Source organism: Portunus trituberculatus, chromosome 3, assembly GCF_017591435.1.
Source record: "Portunus trituberculatus isolate SZX2019 chromosome 3, ASM1759143v1, whole genome shotgun sequence".
Taxonomy (NCBI): Eukaryota; Metazoa; Arthropoda; class Malacostraca; order Decapoda; family Portunidae; genus Portunus; species Portunus trituberculatus.
The window spans coordinates 9,215,255-9,230,254 of record NC_059257.1 but is presented as its reverse complement, the minus strand read 5'-3'; the positions used below and the strand labels follow the sequence as shown (position 1 = coordinate 9,230,254).

General features: G+C 38.1%; 1 protein-coding gene across 1 annotated transcript in view; it reads right to left on the bottom strand.

Moving 5' to 3' along the window:
• LOC123507678 (transcription factor Sox-2-like) overlaps positions 1-15,000 on the bottom strand; it is a 32,993-nt gene that overhangs the window by 12,254 nt on the left and 5,739 nt on the right.

The following is a 15,000-nucleotide window of genomic DNA, read 5'->3' as shown; positions in this document are numbered from 1 at the left end:
GGGGGCGCGGGAGCCAATAGGAAGACTTGAAGGGCTGACAGGTAAACACAGCCTCCACACACGCGGTAATTAGCGGCGAGGTACAATGGCCAAACTTTCTTTTCAATCTGAGCCCGACAACTGTGATTACCGAATGGGTTAAATTATTCATTGGTCGTTGCGGCGATATCGGGTCACACACACGCACACGCACGCACACGCATTCTCACACGCGCACTCACACACTCACTCACTCACACACACACACGCATTCTCTCTCTCTTTCTCTATCTCTTTCTCACACATGTTTGTAAATAAATGTGATGTTAGTAGTTAGATAGATTGGTTGAGAGAGAGAGAGAGAGAGAGAGAGAGAGAGAGAGAGAGAGAGAGAGAGAGAGAGAGAGAGAGAGAGAATGAATGAATGAATTTTACACGCAGAATGACAGTGATTAAGTGAATCTCTCTCTCTCTCTCTCTCTCTCTCTCTCTCTCTCACCTGTCACCTTTCACACCTTTCCCACCTCATCACCCCACCACGCCCATCCCGCCCGTCACCTCCGCCTTTCTTACAACCACACCCCCCTACCAACCCTCACCCACCCACGCCCTCAGACACCTCCGCCCACGCCCACGCCCTGGATTCTTGTTAAAATATCACTTCCTGTCAAGTCATCACTCCCTAATGCAAGAGGGGGAGGAGGAGGAGGAGGAGGAGGAGGAGGAGGAGGAGGAGGAGGAGGAGGAGGAGGAGGAGGAGGAGGAGGAGGTGGTAGAGATGAGATAGATAGATAGATAGATAGATAGATAGATAGAGAGAGAGAGAGAGAGAGAGAGAGAGAGAGAGAGAGAGAGAGAGAGAGAGAGAGAGAGAGAGAGAGAGAGAGAGAGAGAGAGAGAGAGAGAAAGCAATAAACAAGAAAAAAAGAGGGAAAAATAGAGGGGAAAAGGGAAAAAAAGAGGGGAAAAAGGGGAAAAAATCACTCAAAGGATTAAAATGAGAATGAGCTGCTTAGTGAGGGGAGAAGGCGGCTCTCCTTACAGTACTTAAAGAGGGGAGAGACAGGGGAGAGGGGAGAGGGAGGGGAAACATCACGGCTTGAGGGGAAAAGGGGAGAAATCTCAGAGGGGAAACGAGGGGAATCACGGTCAATTTTCCCTCCGTGTTTCCTCATTGGATAATTGTATCTAAGTGTCGTTAACGCCTAAGGGGAGGAGGAGGAGGAGGAGGAGGAGGAGGAGGAGGAGGAGGAGGAGGAGGAGGAGGAAGAGGAAGGGCGTGAAGATGGAAAGGCGGGGAAAAAATAGAGTAAGTGGTGCATATTTATGGAAATGAGAGAGAGAGAGAGAGAGAGAGAGAGAGAGAGAGAGAGAGAGAGAGAGAGAGAGAGAGAGAGAGTCTTTTCACTTCTATACCTTATCTTTAATTTTTCTCCTTTCCTTATTTTCCATTTTTTCTTTATTTCTATAACTTATTTCCATTTTCTTTTTTGTATTTTTCTCTTATTTTTCCCTTTTCATTACTAGGACATTACATTCTCTCTCTCTCTCTCTCTCTCTCTCTCTCTCTCTCTCTCTCTCTCTCTCTCTCTCTCTCTCTCTCTCTCTCTCTCTCTCTCTCTCTCTCTCTCTCTCTCTATCTATCTATCTATCTATCTATCTCTATCCATCTCTCTCTTTTTCTTTTTTCTTAACCTAAACACTTCAAAATATCAATAAAGGAGTAAAAATGAATAAAAAATTAGTAAATATTGCAAACTGTCATCATTCCACAAGTCATTTGCATAATAGCCGTCATTTCCTCTCCTTCCTTCCACGCGGGACATAAAAAAAACTCTAACTATTTCTAAATCTCAGCGTATAAATATTTCAACCCCATCAGTAGCATGACGCGTTTCCATATCCCCTTTGCTTACTGTCTGGTGATTTGATACAGCTTCAGAGACTCATGTGGGGGATTAAAATAGTGAAGAGTGTGGCCATTAATCTTCGACCTCCATCGAGCCTTGCTAATGTCAATAAAATGGTCTAATCGTAGCCAAAGTGTCTTAAAATATCCTAAAAAAACATGCTAAATTGTCTTCAAGTACACTAAAAGCATGCCAAATTGTCTTATAATGCCCTAAAAACATGCCAGATTGTCTTAAAATGCCCTAAAAACATGCCAAACTGTTTTCAAATGCCCTAAGAACGATTAAACCATTTTTATTGACATTAGCAAGAGTCTATGGAGGTCAGGAGATTAATGGCCACAGTTTTCACTATCTTAACCCATTCACTACTGAGATACATTATTACCTTGAGATTTGTGTACAATTAGACCATTTTATTGACATTAGGAAGTGACTATGGAGGTCAGAAGATTAATGGCTAGAGTCTTCACTATTTTAATCCCCTCACATAAGTTTCTGAAGGTGTATAAAATCACCAAATAATAACAAGAATGAAGATGGAAACGGATCATGCTACTGAAAGGGTTAACTTAATATATGAATAGATAAATGGACTAAAATGAATATATATTGCCAGAACACTTATTCAACACGTATTTAAAAAGTCATTAATATATAAGGCTGTAATTACTGAAGTGTTGCACCTGTGATAAATATTTCAGTTAGACGAGAAGGAAAGAATAAGATTTGAATGGGTTATGTATGAGAAAGTTATCATTATTGAACCAACATTAATTAATCAAAGGAAAGGAACAGTAAACATCAAATTCAATTAAAATAACTCAAAATATATAACCTAACCTAACCTAACCTTACCTTACCTTACCTAACCTATCCCTACCTAACCAACCTAACCTAACCTAACCTAACCTAACCTTACCTAACCAACCTAACCTAACCTAACTTAACCTTATCTAACCTTACCAAACCTAAAGAAGAAAAGAAAAGAAAAACAATAACAAACACAACCAGAGGAAACACACACACACACACACACACACACACACACACACAGGTGAGAGAAAGAGAGAGAGAGAGAGAGAGAGAGAGAGAGAGAGAGAGAGAGAGAGAGAGAGAGAGAGAGAGACACGGGGCTACCTGGCTACCTGATTTACCTGGGCAAGTCAAAGCCCCGCCAATTACCATCCAATCTTACACTCTTCCCCCGCAGCGACTCTGAAGGTTGACGCACACACGCACACACGCACGCACGCACACACGCACGCACGCAAACCAAGGCGCCTTCATCATTTCACAAATAAGTAATGCATTTTTGTATATTAGTATTTAAGAATTTGGTCAATAAAACTTCTATCTGTCTATCTCTCTATCTGTCTATCTATCAATCTATCTTTCTGTCTATCTGTCTATTTATCTTTGGGCGCATGAGATTAGTAAAAGGAGGATGAGAAAGAAGAGAAGAGGAAGAAAGGAGGGAAGAGCTAAGAAAATATAAGAAAGGTATGGAAGTAAAGAAACGGAATGTGAAGAGAAGGAAAGGAGGAAGAGAAAGAAGAGAAGGAGAGAAGAGAAAGAAAGAAAGAAAGGAAAGGAGATGCGAAAAAATGAAAAAGAAGGGTAAGGAAGTGAAAAAGCGGAAAGGAGGAAGAGAAAGAAGAAGAGAAGAAGAGAAAGAAAGAAGAGGAGCTGTGAAAAATATGATAGGAGTAAGGAAGAGGAGGAAAAAGCAAGAACGGATGGAATATAAACAGAAGCAAGAGAAAAGAGGAAAAAGGAGAGAAAATAATAGAATGACAAGCTGTGAGAGTGAAAGAAAGAGTAAAAGAAGAAAAAAGCAACAGAAAACGAGCAAGGAAGTTAAAGAAAATGAAAAAAAACGAGAAAAAAAACGAAATATATATATAAAAAAAAAGACACAAAATTATACGTGTAATTAATATTTTCTATGTTTTCCTTTACTTCCAAAAAAATTGCATATCTTTTCAATTCTTTTCAATCACTCATTCACTCAGTTATGTTCACGTGTCTTGCTAACGTTCGCCTTTCACTTCTGCCAGTCTATACCTGTCAATCAGCGCCAGGTGTGAAAGGACAGGTATACCACATAAATAAATTGCTAGACGTGGAAAAAAATGCTAAATGAAAAAAAATAAATAGTGAGTATTGAGAATTTAGAGTCAATCGTATCTTTATTCTCTCTCTCTATCTCCTCTTCCTCTCTTTCTTCTTTCCTTTCGCTACTGTTCTTTCATCTATATTCATCTTTTCCTCCTTTTTTGTTCGTTTTCTTATGTCTATATTTCTAAAAATCATCAATCAGAATTTTTTCTATCAATATTATCTTTATTCTCTATTTCCTCTTCCTCTCGCTTTCTCTCTCTCTTTCCCTTGTTTTCCTTTAGCTCCTGTTCTTCTTTCATCCTTATTCATGTTCTCCTCTTTTTTATCCGTTTTCTTATCTTCTAAACAAACTGTAATAAGTATTTCCAATCAATCTTATCTTCATTCTCTCTATTTCCTCTTCCTCTCTTTCTTCTTTCCTTTCGCTACTGTTCTTCTTTCACCTTTATTCATATTCTCATTCTTTTATCAGTTTTCTCATCTCTAAATTTCTAAACAAACTGTAATAAGTATTTCCAATCAAACTCTTCTTTTATTCAGTAAGTCTCTCGTATTAATTAACCAAGACAGGTGAGGGAGGAAACATAACGATGATTACAGGTAAGAATAATACAGGTGGATTAGTCTCAAGTAATTAAGGTGTTATTGTATCAACGCTCGTGACTTCTACCTGTGCTGTTAATTAAGATCAGGTGTTTAAACGAGACCAGGTGAGAAAGCCAATGGAAGCTGATTACAGGTAAGAATGATACGACTAGATTAGCTTCAAATAATTAAGGTGTTATTGTGTTAAGTCTCACGATCTCTACCTTGATAAAATACTGAAAAAAAATTAAACAGTAAAAAATCGAAAAAAAAAAATTAGAGAAGCGAAATAAAATGAAAAACAGTTGAAAAAATCGATAGAATACAGAAAAAAACGAAATAAAATGGATTAAATAAAAAAAAATTGGAAAAAAACAAAGAAAAACGAAATGAAATGAAAAAAAGTAGAAAAAATAGATAAAAATATGATTAAAATGAAAATATAATGAAAAAAATGAAGATAAAAAGATAAAATAACGATAATATGTAAATAAGGCAAAATAAAATAGATGAAATAAAGATGAAATAAATAAAATGAATAAAATGAAGATAAGGTAAGATAAAGATAAAGATAAAACACAAATTAAAAACGAATTAGATAAAAAAAAAGGAAGATAAAATGAAGATGAATAAATAAAAATACAGATTTGGAACTTTAAACTGTATTAATCTTTCCCCTCAGCAGTTGTAGATGTCACGAAGGTAATTAATGAAGGCCAGGTGTGAAGAGATGAAGGAAAAATACATGAAATACAAGGAAAATCACAACTACAGGTAGGGAAAAAAGAGACGAACAAACACACGTACACACACACTAAAAAAAAAAAAAAAATCTCTACAACTACAGTGTATTTAATATAAAGAATACACCAAATATGAAGATGTAGAAAAGAAAACGGGAAAATACAGTGAAACGAAGAGGTGGCATGCAACACACACACACACACACACACACACACACACACACACACACACACACACACACCTGGCTCTCTAATTGCATCACACCTGTACTTAATAATCAAGTTTAATGCATTCCTAATAACAGGTGATGGAGGAGGGGAAGTGAGAGGGAGGGGGAGAGGGGAGAGGGGAGGAGGAGAGGCTGACAAAATTACAGGTTTTAGTGATTAAGGAACGAAGACAGGTGAGAGAGAGAGAGAGAGAGAGAGAGAGAGAGAGAGAGAGAGAGAGAGAGAGAGAGAGAGAGAGAGAGAGAGAGAGAGAGAGAGAGAGAGAGAGAGAGAGAGAGAGAGAGAGAGAGAGAGAGAGAGAGAGAGAGAGAGAGAGAGAGAGAGAGAGGTGGTGATGACTCAATATACAGGTGTGTTTAAGTGACTGAGTAGGAGAGGATGGGGAGAGGAAGGAGAGGGAGGAGAGAGGAATGGGGGAGGAAATGGTGTTTTATGAGAAAGGAAGATTGATATTGGTGTTAGGTGTCTCTTCCTCCTCCTCCTCCTCCTCCTCCTCCTCCTCCTCCTCTTCCTTCTCCTCCTCCTCCTCCTCCTCCTACTCCTCTTCCTCCTACTGTTGTAATTAATCTTCCTCCATCTCTCTCTCTCTCTCTCTCTCTCTCTCTCTCTCTCTCTCTCTCTCTCTGTGAATAATGTAAAAATAAATAAATAAACCAGTAAATAAATAAATAAAGGAAGGAAAGAAAGAAAGCAAAAAAAAGATGAATATTTTTAAATCTGAATAAAAAAACTGGATTTCTCTTTTCTTTTTCAACAATAATTCTTTTTCTTTTCAATTGGAGAAAGAAAGTAAAGGAAAATAATAACTAAGGATGTGATAAAGAAGGAAAAAAAGAAAGGAAAAGGAGAAAAAGATAAAAAAGGCGGAAAAATATCAATAAAACGTACAAAAAAGAAAAGAACGAGGAAAGAAAGGAAAAAAAGGGAAAAGGAAAGGTAAGAAATGAAAAGTGATGGAAAAGATTAAGGAAAAGAATAAGGAATTACAGAAAAGATCAATAAAAACAGAAAAAAAACAAGAAAAAGAAGAAAAGGAAGAAAGGAAACGAATGAAAAGGAAAAGGAAAAGAAAAAAAGAAAAGGAAAAGGAAAAGAAGATAAAAAAAGTGAGAAAAAGAAAAAGAAAAAGATAAAAAAGAAAAAAAGAACAAGAAAAACAAGAATAACAAAAAAACAAGAACAAGAACAAGAATGAAAAAAAAGAGGGGAAACAAAACACAAATTACCACACACTCAACAGGTTTCCCCTCCCTTAAACAAACCCCTTAAGCTCTTCTCCCCTCTCCTCCTCTCTCCCTCTCCCCTCTTTCCCCTCTTCATGAGCGCTCCACAAATATGTTAGCGAGGGCGGGCGAGGAAAAGCTGATAATAGTACTTAATAAAGGAGGGGAAAATTATAGGTATTAAAGAGGGAAGGTCTCTCTCTCTCTCTCTCTCTCTCTCTCTCTCTCTCTCTCTCTCTCTCTCTCTCTCTCTCTCTCTCTCAATGTCTCCCCTCTCACACTCACTCTCGTGTCAAGACCAGATATGAGGCTTTGAATAAACACACACATACATACACACACACACACACACACACACACACACACACACACACACACACACACACACACACACACACACACACACGTGTGTGTGTGTGTGTGTGTGTGTGTGTGTGTGTGTGTGTGTGTGTGTGTGTGTGTGTGTGTGTGTGTGTGTGTGTGTGTGTGTGTGTGTGTGTGTGTGTGTGTGTAAATTTTACTGTTCTCATTAAACCTTCAGTGGTACACACACACACACACACACACACACACACACACACACACACACACACAGCACGAAATCATGATGTGTGTGTGTGTGTGTGTGTTTTACAATAATGCCGCTCATCACATCGTAAAAATCACCACCACCATCTCTCTCTCTCTCTCTCTCTCTCTCTCTCTCTCTCTCTCTCTCTCTCTCTCTCTCTCTCTCTCTCTCTCTCGTAATCTGCCTGAGACAGCGCTCCAAGTTTTACACACGAACTGACCAGCTCTCTCTCTCTCTCTCTCTCTCTCTCTCTCTCTCTCTCTCTCTCTCTCTCTGCTGACAAAACACAGTTGAGGATTTTCTCTCCAATATTGCGTACGTAGCGATAGAGAGAGAGAGAGAGAGAGAGAGAGAGAGAGAGAGAGAGAGAGAGAGAGAGAGAGAGAGAGAGAGAGAGAGAGAGAGAGAGAGAGAGAGAGAGAGAGAGAGAACAAAGACTGGATAAAGAAACACCCCTGAAAAACAAACAAAAATAAGGAAGGGAGGAGTCGGGAAGAGAAGATAGGAAGAGAGGAGGATGAGGAGGAGGAGGAGGAGGAGGAGGAGGAGGAGGAGGAGGAGGAGGAAAGATGTTCAGTGGAGTGTTAAGAGGTTTCTCTCCCACTGAGCGTTCCCATGGGAGGAGGAGGAGGGAGAGGAGGAGGAGGAGGAGGAGGAGGAGGAGGGAGAGAGGAAGAGAGAGGAAGAAGGTATGGGGAGATGGTCTGAGGGAGAGAGAGAAAGGAGAGAAAGAGAGAGAGAGAGAGAGGGAGCGAGATGGGAAGGGAGGATTTGAAAAGGACTGGGTGAGAGAGAGAGAGAGAGAGAGAGAGAGAGAGAGAGAGAGACCACTAACACTATGGAAACCACTGCTATACCAACTGAAAAACCACTCTCTCTCTCTCTCTCTCTCTCTCTAAGGTGATTAATTTCAACTAAGGAGATTTTTTTTCAGAAGTCTCCTAATATTTGAGAGAATAAACACTAAAACACACAAACTTGATATTTTTCTCTCATTCCTTCACATTTTCTTCTGTTGGTGAGTATTTTCAAGCGCCGCGAGTGGTTATCCGAGTTTGCAGGAGTATTTCGGCCACTACCGGTGTTGGAGCCTCGCTAACCTGCCCCTGGAACCATTAACCCCTTCAGCAGCATGACGTGTTTCCATATTCACTCTGCTTATTATTTGGTGACTTTCTACAGCTTCAGAAACTCATGTGGGGGATTAAAATAGCGAAGACTTTTGCTCAATAATCTTCTGACCTCCATACACCCTTCCTAATGTCAATAAAATGGCTAATGGTACACAAATCTCAAGGTAAAAATGTATCCCAGTACTGATAGGGTTAAAATAGTGAAGACTGAGGCCATTGATCTTCTGACCTCCATACACCCTTCCTAATGTCAATAAAATGGTCTAATGGTACACAAATCTCAAGGTAAAAATGTATCCCAGTACTGATGGGGTTAAAATAGTGAAGACTGAGGCCATTGATCTTCTGACCTCCATAGACCCTTTCTAATGTCAATAAAATGGTCTAATGGTACACAAATCAAGGCAAAATGTGTCCCAGTACTTAAAAACACAATTAAATATTCAAATCTCGCCTTTTTTACTGCGTTAATAGAAAATGTCTGTTTAATTCCCTTTATTTGTTATTTGACTATGTTACTATAAATTCGGAACTTTTCATTGCTGCTAACGAAATAGAACTCTTGGCAAACTAACGCTGGAATCATAGAAAAAAAACCTTTGAAACTCCGATATCATTTGAAGAAGCGCCATTACCACACATCGCTAGAACCATAAGAACTCCATTAAAACACCCAATACTATCTAGAAGGCCGAGTTAAATCTTTCTGTTACACGAGGCAAAATGTGGAATTCTTGGTATACTATCGCTAGAATCATAAAATTTCCTTTGAAACTCCTATAATATTTACAGAGGGGCTTACCTTCCTATCTATAACCCATTACTTCCTACAAGGCCGATTTAAAATTGTTTTCTTTGTTAGCGAGGCAAAATATGGAATTCTTGGTAAACTATCACTAGAACCATAAAAACACCTTTCAAACTTCTATAACATTGAGAGAGTGGCTTATTTTCGTATCTATAACTCATTACTTTCAACAGGGCCGTATTTAAATGAGTCTCTTCCTGTTAACGAGGCGAAATATGAAATTCTTGGTAAACTATCGCTAAAATCATAAAAACTCCTTTAAAACTCCTATAACATTCACAGAAGCGCCTTTATCTATCGCATCACACTCCTATCCCCTACAAAACCCAACATTTCCTACAAAACCGAGTTAAATCTTTCTATTATCAAGACAAAATAAGGTAAACTATCACTAAAATCATACAAACACCTCTGAAAATCCTATAACATTCACAAAAGCACTTTTACATCTCTATCGTTTTCTACAAGCCGAGTTTAAATTTGTCTTTCTGTTCCCGAGACAAAATTCTTGGCAAACTATCACTAGAATAAAAAAAACTCCTTTCAAACTTTTAACATTCACATACGCGCCTTTATCAATCGCATTACACTCCTATCCATTACAAAACCCATTACTCTGAACAAGGCTGAGTGGAGGTGATAGTCGGGGTGGTGGAAAAAATATGAATTCTCTCTCTAACGCTATTATTTGTGTTACCTCCTTCGATTTTCACCTTAATCAAATGAGTCTTCTTTCTGTTAATGAGGCAAAATATGTGATTCTTGCTAAACTCTTGTTAGAATCATAAAAAACTCCTTCGAAACTTTGACAACATTCACATCGCATCGCTAGAATAACAACAGGTCCATTAGAAACCCATTATTTCTTACAAGAGCGCGTGATTTGTTTTTTTGTTAATAATGCAAAATATTATAATTCTTGCTAAACTATCGCTAGAATCGCAAAAACTCCTTTGAAACTTTAACAACACACACATCACATCGCTAGAATGACAACACCTCCATTAGAAACCCATTATTTCTTACAAGAGCGCGTTTAATGAGTTCTTCCCGTTAACAATGCAAAATATGTCAAACCATCAATACAAACATGAAAAAAAAACCCGATAATTTTCACCGTAGCAAATTTTTCCAATTAGCAATGTAGAATCCCACTTCAACACTCTTAGGGATCGCAATAGGATTCACTGCAGCTGTTTTTCTTATTAGTTAGCGTAGATTGTCACTTTAACCATTACGGGAATTAGGAAAACTCTCTTAAGGATCGCGATAAAGCCACTACAGCTGTTTTCCTCGTTAATATACTGTATAATCTATCTTTAACCCCTTCCGTACTGAGACGCATTTTTACTTTGTGTTTTGTGTACGATTAGACCATTTTATTGACATTAGGAAGGGTCTATAGAGGTCAGAAGATTAATGGCCAGAGTCTTCACTATTTTAATCCCCCACATGAGTTTCTGAAGCTGTATTGAATAGCTAAATAGTCACCAGAATAAATATGAGAACGCGGCGTGGTACTGAAGAGGTTAATAATGTAGAATCTTGCTTAAACTATAAAAGGAATTACTAAAACACTCTTAAGAATCATAATAACATTCACTACAGCTACTATTCTCGTTAACAATGTAGAATCTATTATTAAACTATTACTAGAACCACAACAGAACCACAACAGTACCGCGAGAACCGTCACAACGACAACTTCATCACTAGAACCACGAAAACCTTGATAAACTTCACTTCAGAACGTTATAATTTTTTTTCTTTCTAACGCCGATGTGAGATTCTTGTTAACCCCTTCAGTAGCATGACGCGTTTCCATATTCATTCTGGTGACTATCTGGTGACTTTATACAGCTTCAGAAACTCATGTGGGGGATTAAAATAGTGAAGACTGTGGTCATTATTCTTCTGCCCCCATAGACCCTTGCTAACGTCAATAAAATGGTCTAATCGTACGCAAATCTCAAGATAAAAATGTGTCCCAGTACGGAGGCGATGGAAATAGTGAAGACTGGCCATTAATCTTCTGCCCTCCATATAGACCCTTGCTAATGTCAATAAAATGGTCTAATCGTACACAAATCTCAAGATAAAAATATGTCCCAGTACTGAAGCGGTTAAACTACTGCTATGATAACGAAAACTGCCTTAAATTCCTAATAAGTTTGGCGGCGACATGTCCACCCATCAATACACAGTCAGACTCCCTTGAAAAACCCAGACAACTTCCACTACATCGATTGAAATGCTTGTCTTTGTGTGTGTGTGTGTGTTTTTTTTTTTTTCTATCAGCGATACACAACTTCTGTCAAACTATTACCGCTGCCACGACAACTCTCAAAACTTCAATAACTTCTCCAGCGGTAACTTCAAACCACCACAAGAATCCTGGAAACAGCGGCATTAATATTTGTTTCTCAGTGAACGATGTAGAATGTTTTGCTAACCCCTTCAGTACCATGACGAGTTTCCATATTCATTTTACTTACTATTTGGTGATTTTATACAGCTTCAGAAACTCATGTGGGGATTAAAATAGTGAAGACTGTGGCCATTTATCTTCTGACCTCCATAGACCCTTCCTGATGTCAATAAAAATGGTCTAATCGTACACAAAATCTCAAGATAAAAATGTGTCCCAGTACTTTGGCGGTGAAAATAGTAAAGACTGTGACATTAATCTTCTGACCTCCATAGACTCTTGCTTATGTCAATAAAAATGGTCTAATCGTGCACAAAATCTCAAGATAAAAATGTGTCCCAGTACTGAAGGGGTTAAAATACGCTGGAATCATGGAAACATTTTGAAACTAATAATTCTCACAGCGGCGTCTTTATTGACCGCTAGAATCATTAAAACACTCTTGAAAACCCCAATATTTTTCACTGCAGAAAGAAAAATGCTTGTTGTTCTTCTTAGCGGCGGTGGAATCACGCTTAACTGCCGCTAGAATCACGAGAACGCTTTAAAAATCACAACTCTCACGGCGGTACCCTAAAATACCCCAATCACGTTTAACTACCGCTAAAATCACGGGAACGCTTTAAAAATTACAACTCCTACGGCGGAACCTTAAAAATACCCTTGAATCGAGAACACTCCCTTGAAAAACCCCGATAACTTTTACTACATCAATTTAAATGGTTCTTCTTTTCACTATTGACATCAGAGAACATTTTATCAAACTTGAAGCTCTTAATAACTTTCGCGTCGGTGTCACTAGAATCATGAAAACTGTATTGAAAACCCCGCTAACTTCCCCGACAGCGTGTTACATTGTTATTTCATGATGAGGAGACCTTGTTACACTATTGCTTACCCCTTCAGTACTGGGACACATTTTTACTTTGAGATTTGTGTGCGATAAGGCCATTTTATTGATATTACGAAGGGTTTATGGAGGTCAGAAGATTAATGGCTAGAGTCTTCACTATTTTAATCCGCCACATAAGTTTCTGAAGCTGTATAAAATCGCCAAATAGTCACCAAAATGAATATGGAAACGCATCTTAGAATCATTGCAACTTTCATAGCGGTAACCTTGAGTATCGACCGTGAAAACTGCCTTGAAAATTCCTGGACAAATATCACTAGAACAGCTTAGATAAACGCTTTCCTTCGTTACTCCCCGACGAATATCACTGGAAAAAATAAGAAAGTGAATATAAGAAAATGATAAAAATAAGAACTTAAGAAAAGAGGAAGTCACAAGAGGCTGTCGGTAATTTCCTTCTTATTCCTCGACAAATTTTACTGCAACACTTCAAACACATGCCTTCCTTCGTTAATTTCTCGCTACAACCTTGAAAACAATTAAAACACCACACAACTTCCTGAACAGCACGGTAAAGGTTTGTTTGTCCTACCGGCGACGCAGGAATCACGTTAAACTGTCACTAAAGTCACTGAAACACACTTCAAAACCCTGACAATCATATTAATATCTTCAGAACCACGACGCGTATCCATATTCATCCTGGTGACTATTTGGTGATTTTATACAACTTCAGAAACATATGTGGGGGGGATTAAAATAGTGAAGACTGTGGCTATTAATCTTCTGCCCTCCATAGACACTTCCTAATGTCAATAAAATGATCTAATCGTACACAAATCTCAAGATAAAAATGCGTTCCAGTACTGAAGGGGTTAACTATCATTAAAATCAAATCAAAATCCATACAACTTTCACAACACTAAGGTAATTATTTGTTTTTCCTCTAAGCGACGCAGGAATGTTATCAAATTACCGCTATGACCAAGAAAACTCCCTTTAAAAACCGCGGTTCACTACAGATCGCCGGCAATGAAGAGACACAGCGGTGGGGAGCTTGTAGGACGCAAAGCACAGACGGAAGGAATTATAAGTAGCGCAAAGAGGAAGAAACTTGATAAATGTGATGATAAATGCCATGAAAATTTAATGCGTCGTAAGAAACAAGATTGAAATGAAAAAAAAATGTAATAAATAGTTTAATATCTTAGATTTTTAGATTTTTATTACCATTTTGAAATCATAAGTAAAATATATCACGCTGTCACTATCACTACTACTACTACTACTACGACTACTACTACTATTAAAATACATGAAAATTCCGTGACTATTTAAAACTCCCATGAGGCGAAAAGCGGGAATAAGCAGAAACACACGATAATAAATGATATAAGGGACAAACATGATGAGAGGAGGAAAATCACGTTTGACGGTTAATGAGAGAGAAAAAATATGCAAATGGTGATTGAAGAAATGACGGGGAAGGGAGAAGAGGGAGATGGGGAGAAGGGGAAATGGGGAGGAAGAGAGAGAAGGGAGGAGAAGAGAGGAACACACAGGATATAGATGTTAATAAAAATGAAGGAAAAATTAGGAAAATGAGGAAAAGAAGGAAAAAATGAAAGAAAAATGAGAAAATGAAGGGAAAAATGAAGAAAAATGAGGAAATGAAGAAAAAAAATAAGGAAAATGATGAAAATGAAGGAAAAAAATTAAGGAAAGTTCGTGTAGGTGTGTGTGTGTGTGTGTGTGTGTGTGTGTGTGTGTGTGTGTGTGTGTGTGTGTGTGTGTGTGTGTGTGTGTGTGTGTAATCTGCAGTAGCAATAAACGAAATCTTCCCCGCAAAAACTCACTTTCAAAAAAACAAAATAAGAAAAACGATAGAAAAATTAAATCAAACTTGAATTTCCACATTTCCATCATAATTTCTCGCTGTTATTATCAAGGTATTTCTTTTCCTAATTACTGTATTTTCCTACTTCTATTTCCCACCCCCTCACCTGCCAACCCCGCTAACCCGCCGCCACAGGTGTGCTCCGCCGCTCACCGATAATTAAGTAGCGCAGGTAACACGTCGCACCTGAGTACTTTACCCGTCACAGGTATACCAAACAGTAATGGCCAGGTAAGGTATTCAATCAGATGCAAACTCGTTAACTTGTGTGAGACTTGGAATAGAGAAAAGGTAACTGATGCTGCCCCTACTGGAAAATCAATAGTAATAATAATAATAATAATAATAATAATAATAATAATAATAATAATAGTAGTAGTAGTAGTAGTAGTAGTAGTAGTAGTAGTAGTAGTAGTAGTAGTAGTGATTCTTACTTTTTTTCCAGGTTCATAATTTGTAAAGATTATTTTTTTTCTTTCGCTGTTAGTAGTAGTAGTAGTAGTAGTAGTAGTAGT